General features: G+C 39.1%; 1 pseudogene; it reads left to right on the top strand.

The window, feature by feature from the left end:
• The first annotated feature begins 3329 nt into the window (after positions 1-3329).
• On the top strand, positions 3330-4215 carry LOC119256678 (40S ribosomal protein S2-like; annotated as a pseudogene).
• The last annotated feature ends 14664 nt before the right edge of the window (positions 4216-18879 follow it).

Genomic DNA, 18879 nt, shown 5'->3' with positions numbered 1-18879 from the left:
AGACAATGGAAATTACATTATAAATTAAATTATTATAAAGTTAAGAAACAGACATATAAATAATTTTGAATGCAATAAGTGTCACTTGTGATTTGTTAAGACTAAATAATGTCAAAAATAGACTAGACTCATCATTGCACCAAAAATAAAATTACCACTTGCTGAAATATTTTTGTATTTCTGTGAATGAAGGTAGTTGTATAGATCAGCTACAACCATATGAGCATTTTAAAAATGAGGACTGTAATTGATGTGAACATTCCTCATTTTGTCTCAACATGCTTGTGTTCGTGTGTGTCAAATATCTTCTTCTCTTTCATTTTCTTATCATGTAACAAAATGTGTTGACTTTGGGGTTGTATGCATGCGATAGTATAGTGTATCATGGTAAGTGGAATTACCATCTTGCTATTGATTTTGTTTGAAGATTAAGTATGATTTAAGCAAATGCACATGAGTGCCAAGTGGGAAAGGGTGGTTTGTGATATCAAATATTATGTCAACGTGACTGGATCAGGGATGTCCAGATATCTGGTTAAATGCTATTCTGTGGTGTGTGTGAGGCTGCTTCTGGATGAGGTTCACACTTGCATGGACTCCTAGACTGCCTCCCCCAGTGTGGGTATCATCCCACCTGGTGAGGACCTGACTAGAACACAGAAAGGAAGAAAAAGCAACAATCTTCTTTTTGTCTGTGCTGGGATATTTCATATCCCTCCTGCTCTCAGACTGGGATTTACAATCATCAGCATCCCTAGTCTGAGGGCTTAGATTCAGACTGAATACATCACCAGTTTCCTGGATTTCTAGTTTATAGATTGCAATTTGGGACATTTCAGTCTTCATAATTATGTGAGCCATTCCTCATAATAAATCTCCTCTTTATCTTATTGGTTCTGTTTCTCTGAAGAACCCTAACTAATACAGACACCAATAATAGTCATTCTCTTGCATTGCTGGCAATTTGCTACAGCCTTTTTGGAAGGGAATTGGAAATATGGTTTAAAAGCTGTTAAAAAAAAAAAAAAAAAGCCTTTTTAAGATAACAATTAACACCTAGGAAATTATCCAATAAAAGTATCTCTGGATGAATTTTCAAATTTCTCCACGGGAATAGTCATCTCAGTATAGTTTAGAAGACAAAAAAATGGACACAACTAAAAATGTTTAATCATTGTGAATTTATCCTTATTTCATACTTCAAAATCAACTACGAAGGCTATTTTTTTTGACAGAGAAGGGTAGGGTTTAACGTGAATTTCTTATAGCATGAGGTTATAAATAGTATGTACTTATGATGCCATTTTACACATAATTTCCTGACACTTACAAATCTACATTCCTACTGAGAATGGAGTTCTATTTAAAGTCAGGACGGCAAAAGAGGAGAGAATAATGGTGGAATTCGTCTCAGAAATGAAAGCTGAGTCTATAACACCATGGTTCTAATAATTGTCTCCAACGGTATAAAGGTCAGGAACTATATTTCAAATGCTATTTAGAATCTCGGAACTTTTGTCACTTAGCCTTTTCAAAAATTGCCTCACGAGTTCCCCATGGTTATCATTCTTTTATTTAACAAATATTTTTGAGCCCATATGTGTGCAGGCACTATTTTAGGTGTAAGGGTAGGAGAAGTAAAAGAAATCAGAAAAAGTCATTTACTCATATTGCACATATCAGATCATACTCAGGCTCATAGGAATGGACATAAAATAATCAAATACATAATGTGTCAGTAGGTGGTAAGTGTTATGAAAAATATACTCTATTACTGTCTATTAAAGTATAAAAGTATAATACAGTAATAGACACTGCAGCCTATTTGATTAGCTGACATTTGAATAAAGAACCAAAAGAAGTGAGGGATGGTCTATGAGAGTGTAAGGGAAACAAGAATTGTAAGCACAGATGAGAGTAAGGTCAATTACCCTGAGTCAGGAGTGTATTTGGTGTTTAGGAACAGAAGAAGATAAAAGAAGCTAGGATGGAATAAGGCAAAGGAGAAATGTCAGATATGAAATCAGAGTGATAATTGGGGCTGGGCCAGATCACATAGCGAGAAAGGTTAACACGGGAAATTCTTAAATTACACAATTTATATCCAATTTTCTACAAATATAAGAGAGAAGCAAAGCTGGCTGGATGAATTCTGTATACATTTCTACCTTGTTTTAGGGTAAAAGAATCCTCAGTGACCATATCCACCATCATGAAGAAAACAGGGAACATTTAAGGTCTACTGACAGGTATGACAGAATATGAAGGCACCTTGGTACTAAGGAAGTGGTGCTGGGCTCTTCATGAAATCCAAGATGGTTCAGAAATAATTTTCATAATACATTTTTCAGTGAAATTTTACTTATGAAAATACAGCGGCCCCACTTATCCACAAGAAATACATTCCATGACCCTCAGGGGATACCTGAAGTCTTGGATAGTACTGAACCCTACAGACACTGTTTTTTCATATATATATTTTTGCATATATATATGGATAAACCTTAACTTACAAATCAGGCACAGTAAGAGAATAATACTGACCCTAGTAGTAAGCCAGAATAAGTATAACTTTATATTGTAGTAAAATTTACATGAATGTGCACAGTTGCTCTTTCTCAAAAAATCTTACTACACATAATATTTTTAGCTATGATTAAACATGGCTAACTGCAACCACAGAAAGTGAAACTACAGATGAAGGGGGATTACTGAAGGTTAGAAAATGTCAGTATGTGTTCTCACTGAGTTACCAAGCATGAAAAATGAATAACCTCTGGTTCACTTCTGCAGTTTCCTTGTTTCTTTCAAAGGGTATGTACATAGAGGTTTGCAAATGCTGGCTATAGAAAAATGAGTCATTTGAATTTTTCTCCTGGACTCAGAAATGATCCAGAATATTTGGTTACTCAACATCTTCCAGTTTGCATTGCATTTGCATTTTAATACAGTGTCAATAGACATGACTATCTTCATTGAACATTTTATTCCTTTCCTTTACAGAGTAGTTATTCTGATCAGAGGATAACATAAGAACTTAAAATGAAGTCTCTGATGAAAATCAGGCCAACTGATTGAAATAAATTTAAAAGGAAATCCTACCTCAGGATGTATGTGTAAGTATAAAAAGTGACATACTCCTGCTATTTCAGAAAAGATGAATTACCATGAATGCTGCTGAAATGAGAAGAAACTTCAAAATATGGCTTCTAAAAAACACAGAACTTAACCAAGAGGGGAAAACCATACTGTATCTATGTACTTTGTCCTTTTAAACATACAAGCCTTAAGAAGACTGATAATTTGCTTCTTCTCCGCGAACACACCAAATGGCGGACGACGCCGGTGCCGCGGGAGGGCCCGGAGGCCCGGGGCCCTGGAATGGGAGGCTGTGGCGGCTTCCGCGGAGGCTTCAGCAGCGGACCCGGCGCGGGGTCGGGGCCGGGTCGCGGCCGGGGGTGGGGGGCCGCGGGGCCTTGGAGCTCGCGGAGGCAAGGCCTAGGACATGAGTGGATCCCCGTCACCAAGCTGGACCGCCTGGTCAAGGACATGAAGATCAAGTCGCTGGAGGAGATACACCTCTTCTCCTTGCCCATCAAGGAATCCGAGATCATTGACTTTTTCCTGGGGCCGTCCCTCAGGACGAGGTTTTGAAGATCATGCCCGTGCAGAAGCAGACCCGCGCCGGGCAGCGGACCAGATTCAAGGCGTTTGTGGCATTGGGGACTACAACGGACATGTCGGTTTGGGCGTTAAATGCTCCAAGGAGGTAGCCACTGCTATCCGCGGTGGCATCCTCACCTGACTAAGCTCTCCATCGTCCCTGTGCGGCGAGGCTACTGGGGGAACAAGATTGGCAAGCCCCACACCGTCCCTTGCAAGGTGACTGCCCGCTGTGGCTCTGTGCTGGTGCGCCTCATCCCCGCCCCCAGGGGCACTGGCATCATATCTGCGCCTGTGCCCAAGAAGCTGTTGATGATGGCCGGTATCGATGACTGCTACACCTCGGCCAGGGGCAGTACCGCCACCCTGGGCAATTTTGCCAAGGCCACCTTTGATGCCATCTCCAAGACCTACAGCTATCTCACCCCCGACCTCTGGAAAGAGACCGTGTTCACCAAGTCTCCTTACCAGGAATTCACTGACCACCTGGTGAAGACCCACACAAGAGTCTCTGTGCAGAGAACCCAGGCGGCCAGCTGTCGCACCACATAGAAGAGTTTATACCAGGAAATAAAGTGAATTACGCCATGCAAAAAAAAAAAAAAAAAAGACTGTATATTTATTTGCTAATTGCAATTCTGTGCCAAGGACTGTGCTTGCAGTAGGATAACTCAGTTTATAGGGGGTGGTAAGAGAACTAACTATATTATAAACCTAATGAAACCTAATGAAAGAAATAAGTACACAGGGGTGAGAAGAATTACCTTTGAAATACAGAAAAGACTGCAGAACTGGGAAAGTGATTGTTGAAAGATACTGTTTGGGAATGCTGAAAATCAGGATTTGAAGTATAGAAAAGTAGTAAGATACTTGGAAAGGGGTCAAGGGAACTAGTTTCCAGTATGAGCGGTGATGGGAAGCATGTGTGAAGGGAAAAGATGGAAAGTATGTCATGAAGCTTAAAAAATGTGCATGATATGTGCTGGGTGCTAAAGGCTGAGCACCTACAGAGTACAGCTGTGGTCCCTCCATCAGCTATGCAGGGAACCACTTGTCCTGGGTTTCTTAGACTCACGAAAGGCAGGGCTGGCAATTTTTGTGTCCTGCACATCCTCTATGATCGATGGACTTTTCCAACTCCTACCTAGCAAGTTCTGGAAAAAGTGTGATCTAATTCACTGATTTTCAGTGGGTGGTCCCATAATTTCTGGCAACATAATCACTGGGGTACTTACTGAAAATACAGATTCTTGGTCTTAAGATCACTGAATAAGAATATCTGAGACTGAAGTCACAGTTGTATTTTAACACACTTATCAGGTGATTTTTTTTTTTCTCCAAATCATTCTGATCTACCACTCCATCCTCCCAACTATCCAAAGAAACTGCCAAAATACACTTATACCTTCAAACAAGGGACACTGACAATTGAATCCATGGCTCTCTGTTCCCAGATGACTGGGTTTTCCACTCTACTTTCCCATTTGTGAACCAACAATTTAAATTTATTGGTTTAGGAAGCAAAGTAAAAATTTAAGTTGTGCATTGAGCAAAAATAGACATGGAAAAATACTGAAAGGAAACACAACTGTTAGCCTTTTTCTTCACGGGTAATAGTGTTGATTTTACAGATCTTTTCTTTTCCCGGGTTGTGTTCTCTAAAATAAACATATATTTTATCATTAAAAATAACACAATAATTTTACTTAACCTGGAATAAAATTGAAATGCCTAAAGCTATAAGTCACCCTCAGTGAACTCTGAAAGCCCCAGGTAAATTGTGTTTTCAAGAAAATGACAGTCTTTGTTGGCTCTGGGCTCCCAGATGGTAAAGATATACTCAGTGATCTCTGACCTCACTTGATTTCTGAAAATGTCCTTTGATCATCAACCTTTGCCCTACATTTCCCGAAAAATTAAGTCATCAGAAACTCTGACTCAGGGACACAAGGGTTTTGGAGGTTTTCGATTTAGGGGATGAAAAATCACAGGAAGTAATAATGTCTGTTCACTCTAAAATTCTAAATCTTTTTTTTTGTGTGTGTAAAATTTTAAAGGCAGACTTTAAATTCTTTATCCAGGATTTAAAAATTGATGAGGATTAAAAAGAAATTCAGATATTCTTCTTAGATTGTGATAAAGCCAAAGTTTTAAAAGATTTTTGTTTTCTTTTGATAACAGTTTTCACTATGAGCCAAGTAGTTATTTTAAATGTTTTAATTTTATGCGATATATTCTTATTATATGCAATTTAGAAAATAAAAATAATGGTAATTATCAATAATCCCACTATATATTAACATCACAGTGTATTTCTATAGTGTATGCATAGGCCTATAATCAATTACGTATCACTTTGATTCTTTAATTTTTCTATAGTCTAGCATATATGTAGAAACATCACTGAACCAAAACATTCTCAGTGTTAAAATCAGCACAGCACTAATTTGCTTCATTCAGATTATGAATCTATTTCAAATCCCCTAAAATATGCTTTGGATTCATGACAGATTTAAATATGTAAGAGGCTCTTCTATTGTCCTATTAATAGGAAGCACCTGGCAGACACCATGAGTTGAGCAAAAAATCTTACTTACAGTCCTCATGAAGGTAATCATCTAATGGCTACATTCATATAAACAAGGTTTATTAGTAGACACTAATATCACTTTAACTAGAAAACTTAAGCTGTGATAACAGAAGAATCTGACCAATTTTTGTGAAAATCCTAATTTGAGGACTCTCCAAACTCTCTTGCCCCACTTCAGAAGCTGTAGCCCCTTCACACCCTGTATAATGTAGAAGAGAGTCATCAAGCTAGGAGACTCTTAGAAAACTTTAATTGACATGAGCATGGAAATATTTCCACATGGATCTGGATTCTCTGAACATCTGGTTACTGATAGATCACCTAGAGACACCCCCATTTATTCCTCAATAAATCCAAAGGCATTCAAAGATAAATCCTTCACTAAGAGAAAAAAGGTAAAATATAATGAGATAAATGATACAACAGGTAACTACTGGTAGTACTTATAAAAAAAAAAAAAACTGGATGATAGAAAGTTCTAGTAGTACCTAATTTTGGAAATCAGGAATGATAGTCTCGGGAAATTTGAGTTCAGTACCCCTGTTTTTTTAGGTAGGGAGCTTATGATATTTACCCCAATTTCAGTTAAAAACCCTTGTAAAAACTTCCCCAAGCAGTTTTTATATTTTTTTCCTATAGTGACATATGCTCTTTATATTGAATCTTAAATTATCCATATGTAGCACCAATTAGTTCAAACTTTACAAAAGACAGAATTGATTCACAAAACAACAAGGCTGCAAAAGTGGCGCTAAATTCAGTTACCATAGAAATAAACACTTTAATGAGAAACCCTCACCCCCAGTCCCAGCAGGCTCTCTGACTAGACCCCATTTGTAGAACTCCACATATGACTAAAGTGGGAGCAAAGTCTGATAATCATGTACTTGGTGGTCCTGCTCTTAAACATAAACATCCTTAATTGACTGTCACTGACGGTAGATCTAGAATCTAGGCACAACAGCATAAGCAGCTTGCAAAGAATAACAAAGCCACATTTCCATTTAGGAGTACTCCAAAATGACCCAAAGTATAATACATGCAAAATCTTCACCCTGGGGCCTCCCTGGTGGCGGCGCAGTTTGAGCACAGTGCTGTGAAGCTGTCTGCAGCCTTTGCAACACTCATTCCATTCCTGGCTGGCCAGGGAGATACCCACATGGTGCAGCAGACCTCTCCTATAGCACCCGCTACTTCCTCAGCAGTGTATTTCATCAGTCTGCCTGTTGTGCTCCCCACTCTGTTGCTGGTGAATCTTCTCACCCTCCTGTGCCTGTCCTGTACCTCAGCTCTTGTATAAAAATAAATAAATCTTTTAAAAAACTTCACCCCCAATCCCTTAATTTAAAGGAGAAAACAAGAAGACAAAAAAGAATGAAAAGGAGGAGGAAGAAATAAAGGAAGTAGAAGAGAACAGACAAAACAGGAAGGAAAAAAGAATAAAAAAGGACTTGTCAAAATCCTACTTTTCTATAGTGACCAAAATGCCTGGCCATTATTAATCTTTAGTTTCAGAAGCACTTTTATTGTAGATCTTATTTCTCCTTTTTTATACAAGTGTTAAAGCACCCTGCCACATGCCCTATTATTAGTATGCTTTGCTTCTACCTCAAAAACCAACATTGTTACAATCCTTTGAGGACTTTATTATTTTTTTTTATTTTCATTTTATTTATTTATACAAGCACTGGGTACAGTCAGAAGTGCGGGAGGGTGAGAGAATTCACCAGAGCCAGAATGGGGAGCAGAACAGACAGACTGACGAAATACACTGCTGAGGGGAGCAGCGGGCGCAGCAGGAGAGGTCTGTCGCGCCATGTGGGACCCTCACCGGTGGCGGGGGATCAAACTGGCGCTGCAGAGTCTGTGGGCAGCTTCGCAGCCCAGTGCTCTACCGCTGTGTCACAGGGGAGGCCCCCTTTGAGGACTTTAAACTCCATTAATAAACTATAATAAAATGTTCTATTTCCAAGATCAGTGACACAAATAAGGTTCCTAGATGGAAAGCAGCCAGTCAAAGGCAAAACATGATGAGACAAAAAAAGACTGAACTTGATTCACTGCTTTGAAGACATCCAATGTTTGGCTTGGATCAGACTCTTTATCAACTTGCCTTTCAGAACATTAAATTTCTTATTAAATTGCTAACTTGACTCTAATTTCTCATAGAACTTCATTATAACTTACTCATTTTAGTACTAGTCAAATATTCATCTCATTTTAAATACACTCTATTGAGACTGAATAGCAGATGCCTTCTGAATACTGGATACATAGCCAAATGAGACAGACATCAAAATTTTCATGTAGGCACTTCAGATCAGATGATCATAAGTTTTATCGATGGTCCAACACTTACTTTGCAGTGTCAAGATTTAGGACAATTTCTATAAGTTCATGTATACTTTCAAGTGTTGTTGGTGTTCCCATGAATCATAACAAAGAAGGTAAAGCTGATTAAACAAATAAATCTTAAAAAAAAAAAAGATAGTACCAAAGGTAAATGAGAATTACTTATAGCTGCTTGTCTGAATATAAGAACTGGGGTACAGGCCAGAGGTGTTGGGGGGAGAGGGTGAGAGGACTCACTAGAGACAGAATGGGGAGCAGAACGGGCAGATCGACTGAAATACACTGCTGAGGGGAGCACCAGGCGAGTCAGGTGAGGTCTGCTGTGCCATGTGGGTCACCTCCCTGGCCAGGGATCAAACTCATGCTGCAGTGGCTGTGGATTGCTTCATAGTGCTGTATCTTAACCCCTTGTGCCACCAGGGAGGTCCCCTTTGGTACTATCATGAATTTTTTTTTTTAATAAGAAGGACAAATAAAAAAGATAAAATGCAAGTCAAGTCCCCCACTGGGCAGAGATTTTGTTCTGTTTTTATTCACTAATATATCCTACTCTTTAGGACAGTACTTAGGAGAGTAGATACTAAATAAATCAATAGAAATTTCACGTTACTTACTATTTTTCTATATGTTTAATTGCAGTTTGATTTTTTCCACCATGACTACATTTTTCTTTTTATTCTCTATGGTAACTACATGTCTGCCACAGAGAAATAAGGAACTCTATACTCACAATTTGTGATTTACAATTATAAAAATTAATTCCATTTTTATAAAAACCTCTTCTCATCTGAGTTCATCATGTCAGAAAATCCCTTAGCCAAAGAACATATCCAGCAAAACTTCTATCAAGAGAACAATTCATATTTGTAAACTTTCTTATTAAAATAATCATTCATGCTATATCTTTGTTTACAAAATCACAACCAATCAAAAGCAACAAACAACAACAAAACTGGTTTCCAATCTCAAAGGGAATGCCATACTCTCAAATGATCTGAACTCATTTTTCAGCAATCTTATACAACTGTGGACTCATCTGGACAAAAAGGCATAGCCAATTATTAAAGTAGTTTATGAAAAACAAAAGAAAAAGCCAAATCCACTTTTGGAATCTATTAGAAAAAATTTTAATGGTTAAAACTAGTTAATGAATTTTAGGAACATGCATATTTGAGTAGGAATATCAACTTAATTACCTTTGTCAATCAAAGTCTTACTTGCACCTTAATTAATACTAATTAGTGATGAAATAGCTATCATTAACTATGTATACTTTCCATTATGATACAACACCTAGAGATAATTTCTTTTGAACAAAGATTATAAATGCCTACAAAAATGACTATAAGAAAAAAAATCTCATGTTAATTTTCACAAAGAACAAAATATACATGTATGTAATTAGAACTTTTATTCTGAAAAATAAATTCTAAACTTCTATTTCCAGGTTAAGAAGTTAAGAATTTTTCTCCCTTGAAAATAAGGAAATGTGACTTGGAAAATGTGGAACCAAGCTTAGCCGAGGTTTCGCCATTTTGTATATCCTCCACCTTGCTATGTTAGTCCTTGTCCAGCCGCATTCCGGAGATAGTTTCAGCAGTCACAACCCTCACTCCACTTGGTGACGAAAAAGCAGACCACCCCAGCCACCAATGAGGGCAGTCCTATCCATAAATGGGACAGCATCTTAACCGTTCCAATCAGTTTGAAAACGCCCGCCGCGCCAAAATGCCTTTGTAGTAGCCAATGAGTAATTGCCAGCTTCTTGCAAAGTTCGCGTCACTCGCGACCCAATTAGATACCCCTGCTTCCTCTGTTCGGGGCTCTCGACCTCTGCCGTTGCATCGGTGCGTGTCGAGGGCCCGGTCTCGAGCCCGTAATAAACTCCCTTTTGCGTTTGCATCAGCTGTCTTTGGATTCTTGGAGGCTATGCTCGCCGAGTCTGCTGATCTGGGCACAAACATTTGGGGGCTCGTCCGGGATCGGCTAGCACAGACCCCAACCACCAAACGGCTGAAGGGAGCCATTAAAGCGCACAGGTAAGTGGTGAAGTTGAGTCTGCAGACCTGTAGTTGAGTACCTGTATTTGTATTTTTTTGTGCTCAGTACCTGTAAAATTGTTTGCAAACCTGTAAAGTACTGAGTACCTGTATTTGTATTTTTGTGCTCAGTACCTGTAAAATTGTTTGCAAACCTGTAAAAGTACTGAGTACCTGTATTTGTATTTTTGTGCTCAGTCCTGTGGAATTGTTTGCAAACCTGTAATTTGGTAGCCAGACGCTTAAGTGGATGCGCTGGTAGGTGTCTTGGCGTGGACCAGGGGAGACGTCCCCGGACCACCTGAATGGCTATCCCCTGGGGCAGCACTGGGGTAGCATTTGTATGGGGCCCGTTTGAAAAATTTGTTTTTTGGTTCGTTTAGTGTGTTTGTTCTTAAAACTTTGGGTTTGTCTTACCCAGGGACCTCTAATTGGTTATCTGTACCCCTTGTGGGGCAGCACTGGGGCAGGTCCCCCTTTTGGGGAAAGTTCAAAAAAAAAAAAAAAACTAATTTGTTTTATTCCTGGTGTTTGTTGTCTTTTGTTGCGTTTGTGTGTTCGTAACCATGGGTCAGGCAATGCCTACTCCACTGTCTTTGGACACAGTCAAGGCAAAAAGTAAAATACTGGGGACTAAAAAGTCACAACAGCTGGCTGGTAAGAAACGCTGCCTCTGATCTCAACAAGCAGCTGCCTGGACATTTTCTCCAGTGTTGAGATCACTGGTATATCTCTGCTGCCTTCCAGCTGTGGGAAAATTAGTCTGTCCCTTTGTCCACCTTAAAAAAAAAAAAAAAAAAAAAAAAAAAAAACTAAAGTTTACTAAATTGTAGTTTCTCAGTGTTTTTGCAAATATCGGTTAAAAATAACTGTTTCTTAAAATTAGTACATGTGGCAAAAAAAAAAAAAAAATTCAAATAAAAATTAAAAATCTCTTTGTTCTTAATTTTTGCCTCCGGAAAATTAATTGTAAATGGCGCCTATAAAAAAAAAAAAAAAAAAAATCCTAAATTTTAAAATTGCGATCTAAAATTGTAGTAAACAAAAGCTAATTCAAAATTTAATGGTTTAAAGCATACATGCCTTAAGTTTAAGTGTTAAAAAAAAAAATTGGTGCTTTGCTTTGTTTAATATGTTTACTTGTGCTGTACGAAAAAAATAATAATTAACCTGGCCTATGCTAACAAACAAACTTACTTCTAGGCTTTTATCTAAACTTCTCTTAATAAGATCTTGTTCCAGGAAGACTAATCTACTTGTCTTTTCCCCTTGGAAAAAAACAATATATTCTCCCAGTAAAGGACTAGACTTCTTTGCAAAATTCAAGGTAACATCTAAAGCCATATGGACAAGTTACTGAAAAAAATGTATATTAGTATTAGGTGTCTATTTTTTTTCCTTTTCTTTCTTGCTTTTGTCAATCTATCTGTAACAGGGTGGTCCCAGGAAAGGGGGAAATTCCAGGTTCCCTGCCCCACCCAAAAAAGGGAAAAAAAAAAGCAAAATTAAAAAAAAAAAATCCAGAAGGAAACCTGGAGGAGGCCCATGGAGCCTAAAGACACATAAAAAAACTGCGCTTGCCTTTTGGTTGTGGACTAGGTAACACAGATGTGGGTGAGACCCGTGGGGAGGAGACAATGGCAACTTTTATCTTGATTTTAATTTTGCTCTTTTCCTTCCGAGCTTGTCTGGTTGTTTCTAACCCTTTCCTGTGGGTCCTCACTGGAAGAGGCCTTAAACTTGTGGCAGGCTTTGGGGCCTGGCTTGGGCCAATCCCATTTGGACGGAGTTTTACCCACGAGGGGACAGAGTTTTACCCACTTTGGGTGCTTAATTAGAAACTAAATTATTTGCCTTTCCTGTATTGTCTCCTAATTGTATTAAAGTTCCTTCCATTAAAGTCTTGTATGTTTTGTGTTGATGCAGCTAATGGCAGAACCTATTTAAAACAGGCAGGTTTGGGGTCTGGGCTGCCCCTCTCCTGCCCTGTAACATATCTAGTGCTTGCCTAAAAAAAAAGACTTGGTATATAAAATTGTTACAGTGACAACTCTGAAGTTGACTTAAAATTCCAGTTCTAAGAAAAAACTAAAACTAAACTAAAGTTTTGCTAAGTTTAATAATAAAAATTTACTAACCATTTACTAAACTTTCAGGTTTACATTTTGTTCCTTATTGTAAGGAGACTAAAGTTTAATGTCATCTCAACTAAAAAAAAATTTTTTTTAATTAAAAATGTGTCTAAATTGTGCATTCTAAAAAAATAATAAACAGCTATTATGGTGTCTTACATGCAGAGATTAAAAACTAAAATGTAATAATTCTAAATACAAGTAAGTAAAGGTAATACCTTATACTGTTATGCGTGTTTTAACTTCTTTTCCCAGGAGTCCTGTATCTCTGTATTTTGGCCTTGACTCTATAAACTGTATAATGTTATAATTGTTTTTAATAGTCTAAACTCTGGTTAAAAATTAGTATAAAAATTTTAGCTTCTTAAGTAAATCTAAAAATTTCAGTTTTGTATTTTATAAAATCCTTGCCTTTTGGTAATGCATTGCTGAATTTTGGCAATTGCCTATTCATTGCTTGGTTAAAAAAAACCAACTATTTTATCCCATGTGCCCCTGGCAAAGAGGTGTTATATGCAAAAGTGTGTATGTAAAAATAGTAGCATTTTAGACACAGGACAGGTAAACAAGGTAAAGTAAAATAATTTATATCAAACACCTGTTTTATAGTTAATGACAGAAATGGTAAAAAACTAGTTAGCTTCTTCACAAAAAAGGCAGCATAATAACTTTTGTGTTTCCTGTATTTTTCTCTCCAGTATTATATGTAGACACTATATAAAAAATATATAATATTTAATTATTCAAAATTTAAAAAATATTATTCACTGTTTTGGTGTCACTTAATATCCAAGTGGTCTCTAGTCTCTATTTATAAAAATTGTATAAAACGTATAAAATGTGTAATTAAAATATATATCTTTTAGCCATCCTTGTTCTGACATCAGGTGCAGGCTCCGGAGACTAAATCAAGGGCCTAAAATCCTCTTAACACTTTTATTAGACATAGCCTTCAAGGCCTACAGTAATATAAAGGGAACTTGCTAAAAAAAAAAAAAAAAAAAAAAAGGAAGAGAGGCAAGAAAAGGGCCCAGTAGATGGCAGTTGCCATCACAGTATTCTGCCACCTCAGACTCACCCAAGGCCCCATGCGCCCTAGGGCATTCGGGACCTCAACCTCTCAATGGGCTGCCAGCTTGCATCCACTGCCAGCAACCAGGATACCTCAGCTGCAAAAAGCTGTCCCAGGGCCATGCCTTCAGTGCCATCATACAAGGCTCTGAAAAGGGGGACTGTCCCACTCTCCAGAGAGGGAGGGGGCCAGCCCAAACCACGGGCCAGGATGGGAGGACAGGCTTGACGGTCAGCTGCCTCTGATGAAGAATCCAGTGCAGGAGAAGACCTCTGAAGAAGCCCAGAGGTGAGACAAGCTCCCCTGTTTACTGTTTATATGGATAAGCCTCGGGTGACCCTAAAAGTGGCAGACAAAAAGATCATCTTTTTGGTAAATAAAGGGCCACTTGCTCTGCCTTACTCCAATTCTTTGGATTGACCTAGACAAGTTAGGTAATTAGGCAGTTTTAGGGACAGTGCAGGAGGGGACCTCTGAAGAGTTTAGGAAGGCTTCAGAGATAACAACTAAAAAATGTGTTAACGTTGGCCTTGGTTTCCTTCAAGTGATAACAGAGAGTGTTTTAATTAGAGCAACAGACTCATTTATGCAAGGAGGAAATAAAAAGGGGTTAGTATTAAAACTGGTGGGCAGCAACCTGTTTTATTCAATAGCTGATGTTTAGTGACCAAATGAATAACTCTGTGACTGGCTAACTGGAGAGAGATCCCTTGTTTGAGCAGAGTAATTCTCATTTGTTACTGAAGATAATACCTCTTGCTGACTAGATAGATGGTTTAGAGTCTGATTTTCAGAGGTCATGGTCTGAGATGACCCAGAAAAAGTCAGTGTTTTGTATAAGGATGGCAATTTTAAATTTTCCTGTACCTATAAACCTGTGAACACATTATGTGGCTGAACTTAACCATAATTCTGAGACTGACTAACGGATAAAGGCTTGGTAGCTGTTGTTTTCTTAGCTGACTAGCCGTTTTTTCAGAAAAAAAAAAAAAAAAAAGGGGGGGAATGTGGAACCAAGCTTAGCCGAGGTTTCGCCATTTGTATATCCTCCACCTTGCTATGTTAGTCCTTGTCCAGCCGCATTCCGGAGATAGTTTCAGCAGTCACAACCCTCACTCCACTTGGTGACGAAAAGCAGACCACCCCAGCCACCAATGAGGGCAGTCCTATCCATAAATGGGACAGCATCTCTAACCGTCCAATCAGTTTGAAACTAACCGCGCGCGCCAAAATGCCTTTGTAGTAGCCAATGAGTAATTGCCAGCTTCTTGCAAAGTTCGCGTCACTCGCGACCCAATAAGATACCCCTGCTTCCTCTGTTCGGGGCTCTCGACCTCTGCCGTTGCATCGGTGCGTGTCGAGGGCCCGGTCTCGAGCCCGTAATAAACTCCCTTTTGCGTTTGCATCAGCTGTCTTTGGATTCTTGGAGGCTATGCTCGCCGAGTCTGCTGATCTTGGGCACAACATTAAATACCTGAACTTTCAACCCCATGGTAGAAATATTTATCGTTTTAAGTAATGAATTCTCTTAAAATCTCTTGCATGAATTATTTAGATCACTGTTTCCCAAATGTGACTACATGTCAGAATCTTTTGGGATGTTTTTAATAATATAGATCTCAGGATTCCTGCATAGATCTATGAAGTTAAAACCTTTGAGGAGGGAGCTCAGAAATTCATTATTTCAAAAAAGGATTTTCTCCATGTGATTCTGAAGTTGCACCCAAGCTTGGGAAAAAATATTGTAGATGGTTATAAATTTCCTACCATCATTTACTATCCCCTCTCATCCTCCATAGATTGCAAGAAGCAAATCTTTACAAAAGCCAATTATCAAGTTTTCAGAGTTTGAGTGATCTGACTTTATAGACAGTTCATAAAGGAATACAATATTTATTTTGGAGGGCCGTGTGGGCAATCAAAGACATACTCTTTCATCACCCATAGCTATTTTGACTGTGATCCTGAAGGAGGAAGTTAGGAAATGGGTATAGGCAGTCAATTAGGAACAAACCCTACATCTTTTTATCAGCTTGATTGAGAAACAATTGCAGACCAGTAGGGTGTCCCCCCCCAGTTCAGTTACAAGTGGATTGTTCAGAACATCAACATAACAGCACAGCAGCAATGAAATAAAGCTAGTTTCCACAAAAGGTAGGCTGGGTATTGTGGGGCAACTCAGTGGGCCTCAGTAGCCTAAGGAGACCCCCACAGCCCCCCATCAATCGGCAAGAGACACAACTCAGAGACACCAAACAGCCAAAACCCTTTCCTTACCCACTATATCTATATAAGCACCTGCTTTTTGTCACCTCAATCGGCTACCCACTTGAGACCCCTCTCTGCTAAGAGAGCTTTCCTGTTCTTCTTCCTACCTATCAATAATTCTCTTGCTTTTCTGTAACTTTGGTCTCAATGTTGAATTCTTTCCTTGCTGAACACGAGAACTGAGAAAGAACCCACCTGGGGTCCTCGGACTTGGGACAGACTTCCAAACCCAGATTCAATACCAATTCAGAAGTGTGGCTTCTTATCTTGTGTGTGTGTGTGTGTGTGTGTGTGTGTGTGTGTGTGTGTGTGTGTAAGGATTTTAAATATGAACCCAAATCACAAGATCTGATACTAAGTTGCCAATTTAGACGTGTGACCTGTTATTTCTCATACATCAGCAACTCTTTCTAATGTCCCCAACTGTAAAGAGTTAGTGATTTACAAGTCCCTTGAACCATATGAAATTCCAGCTGTGAGACAGAGAACTGAAGGTCATTTTAGTAGACTTCACCCCCCCCAACCCCTCCAGATATCAGAATCTGAAATAAGCACTTGAATGTAGGTACCTTGATTTGGGAAGTAATCCCAGGGGGAAAAGTCAGGCTTCAAGGTCACATGTAGAAGGAGGTAAGTCAATAGAAGGAGTGTTCTTGAGTTGGTCACTGCTGTAGGCTGAGGCTGGATTCTGCTTGGATTGGCTGAGGAATAAGCAGAAAATTACCTCATAATTGCTAACTGGAAAGACAAAAGAGGGGGTCATTCATGCACCAGCTCCCACCTCCTATTTAGTTAAGGATTGTCTCATCAAATGGTTATTCTCTAATTTTCTCATGTGTCATACAATTCCCACAAACTTCCCACATACAATGTCAGAAAAGACCTGCATTACAAAGCAGAACAAATGCAGACAGTCAGGAGAGGTGTTCTGAGGTTACATATTTGTCTGAAGCTGGTTGATAAAATTGTGGCTGGATTAAAAAGTAGACCAAGAAGACCAGAACTAAGGCACAAAGGCTATCACATACAGTCATACATGTATCACATATCAGAAGGCTGCAGTTCTGCAGTGAGTTTGCAATTAAAAATCTGAGGTTCCAAAGCTAAACTCTTATTTATGTATTGAAATATTTCCTGAGTTCTCTAAATTAACAGAAATCAAAGTAGTTATGATTATTACATACTGATACAATGGAGATCTCTATACAATGTCAGTTCCCTTGCCCCCTAACACATTTGCCTGATAGCTACTATCTACCATGCTTTTGGAAGATAGGCCTTACACCTCTTCATCCCTCCTCCTGAACATTTCTCAGTGATGAACCTCCTATGCTTGGCATACTGCCATGACCACTACACACTGTGAAGGTCAAGGCCTCATTACATTCCCCAAAACAGTTTTACCTTTGAATTCACCATCATTTCTAATTCTACTGTTTGGAATTGTCCCTGAATGAGGACCATGTTCCTGTGGTCATTTACTCTGCATTTGACCTGTGATCCTGTTAGCTCTCTGCTGTCTTACAGTCAGTCTGTCTCTTTATTCCCCAAAAGGCAAACGTCAGCACTTGGAAATATGTAGCTTGATCCTTTGCTGGGAGAGTTGTTGTTTCAGGAAATTGTGTCTTGTATATTTGTTCTGGGTGGAGGGATCCAATATTTCATAGTAACAGAATGATTAGATTCACTAGTGCATTTGAGGTACTACATATTACTGCTCAAGAATTCATCAAATTGAGTCTGATATGAAATAATCATTTTATCATCCTTCTTTTTGTAGCTCACATAATACCCCACCTCTAATCCAACTCTAATCATATTAATTATGACAGTGTTTATGTGGCAATGGGCAGAAAGTGACTCTAGGCTTTAAAACAAGAGGTGACTCTAAGTCTCTAAAACAGGAATAAATTTTACCTCACATAACTGAGAAATTAAGAGCATATTTGACTTCAAATAAGAGTTTCCCTGATGTTCAATAAGGCTCTGCTACCACAGTGTTAAACTCATTTCTGCAGACCTTCACCCCACTGAGCAGTTATGAGATGACTACAGCAGTTCCAGTCTCTGCATGTTTTAGTATAGTGGAGAAAAAAGATTGAGACTATTTCTGAGGATTCACTGTGAAAGTTTAATTGAGACTCATTGAGTCTAATTGGCTTATGCATATGTATTGGACTGTTATGGATTGAATTCTGCCCTCTTCAGATTCATAAGTAAAAGTCCTAGCCCCCATTATCCAGGAATGTCACCCTAGTTGGAAACAGGGTCATTGCAAGTATAAATAGTTAAGATGAGGTAAGGGGAGGAGGGTGGGTCCATAGTACATCATGACAGACATCCTTTAAAAGGGGGAAAATTATGGATAGATAGGCACATAGAGAATGCCAAGTGAAAATGTAAGCAGAGGGGCCTCCCCCGTGGTGCAGCGGTTGAGCGCTGGGTTGCGAAGCTGCCCGCGGCCTCTGTGGCGCCGGTTCGATCCCCGGTTGCCCCCCGGCCACCGGAGGAGGGTCCCACATGGCGCGCAGACCTCTCCTGCCGCCCGCTGCTCCCCTCAGCAGTGTACTTCGGTCCTTCTGCCTGTTCTGCTCCCCGCTCTGGCTCTGGTGAATTCTCTCACCCTCCGCGCTTCTGACTGTACCCAGTGCATGTATAAACAAAAACAAACAAACAAATAAAAAAAAAAAAACATGCCTCTATTAAAAAAAAAAAAAAAAAAAAAAGAAAATGTAAGCAGAGATCCTGGTGATGAGGCAGAAT

This window comes from Talpa occidentalis, unplaced genomic scaffold, assembly GCF_014898055.3.
Source record: "Talpa occidentalis isolate TD23 unplaced genomic scaffold, MPIMG_talOcc4v2.1 talOcc4.378, whole genome shotgun sequence".
Classification (NCBI taxonomy): domain Eukaryota; kingdom Metazoa; phylum Chordata; class Mammalia; order Eulipotyphla; family Talpidae; genus Talpa; species Talpa occidentalis.
This window is presented reverse-complemented; position numbering and strand designations above follow the sequence as displayed.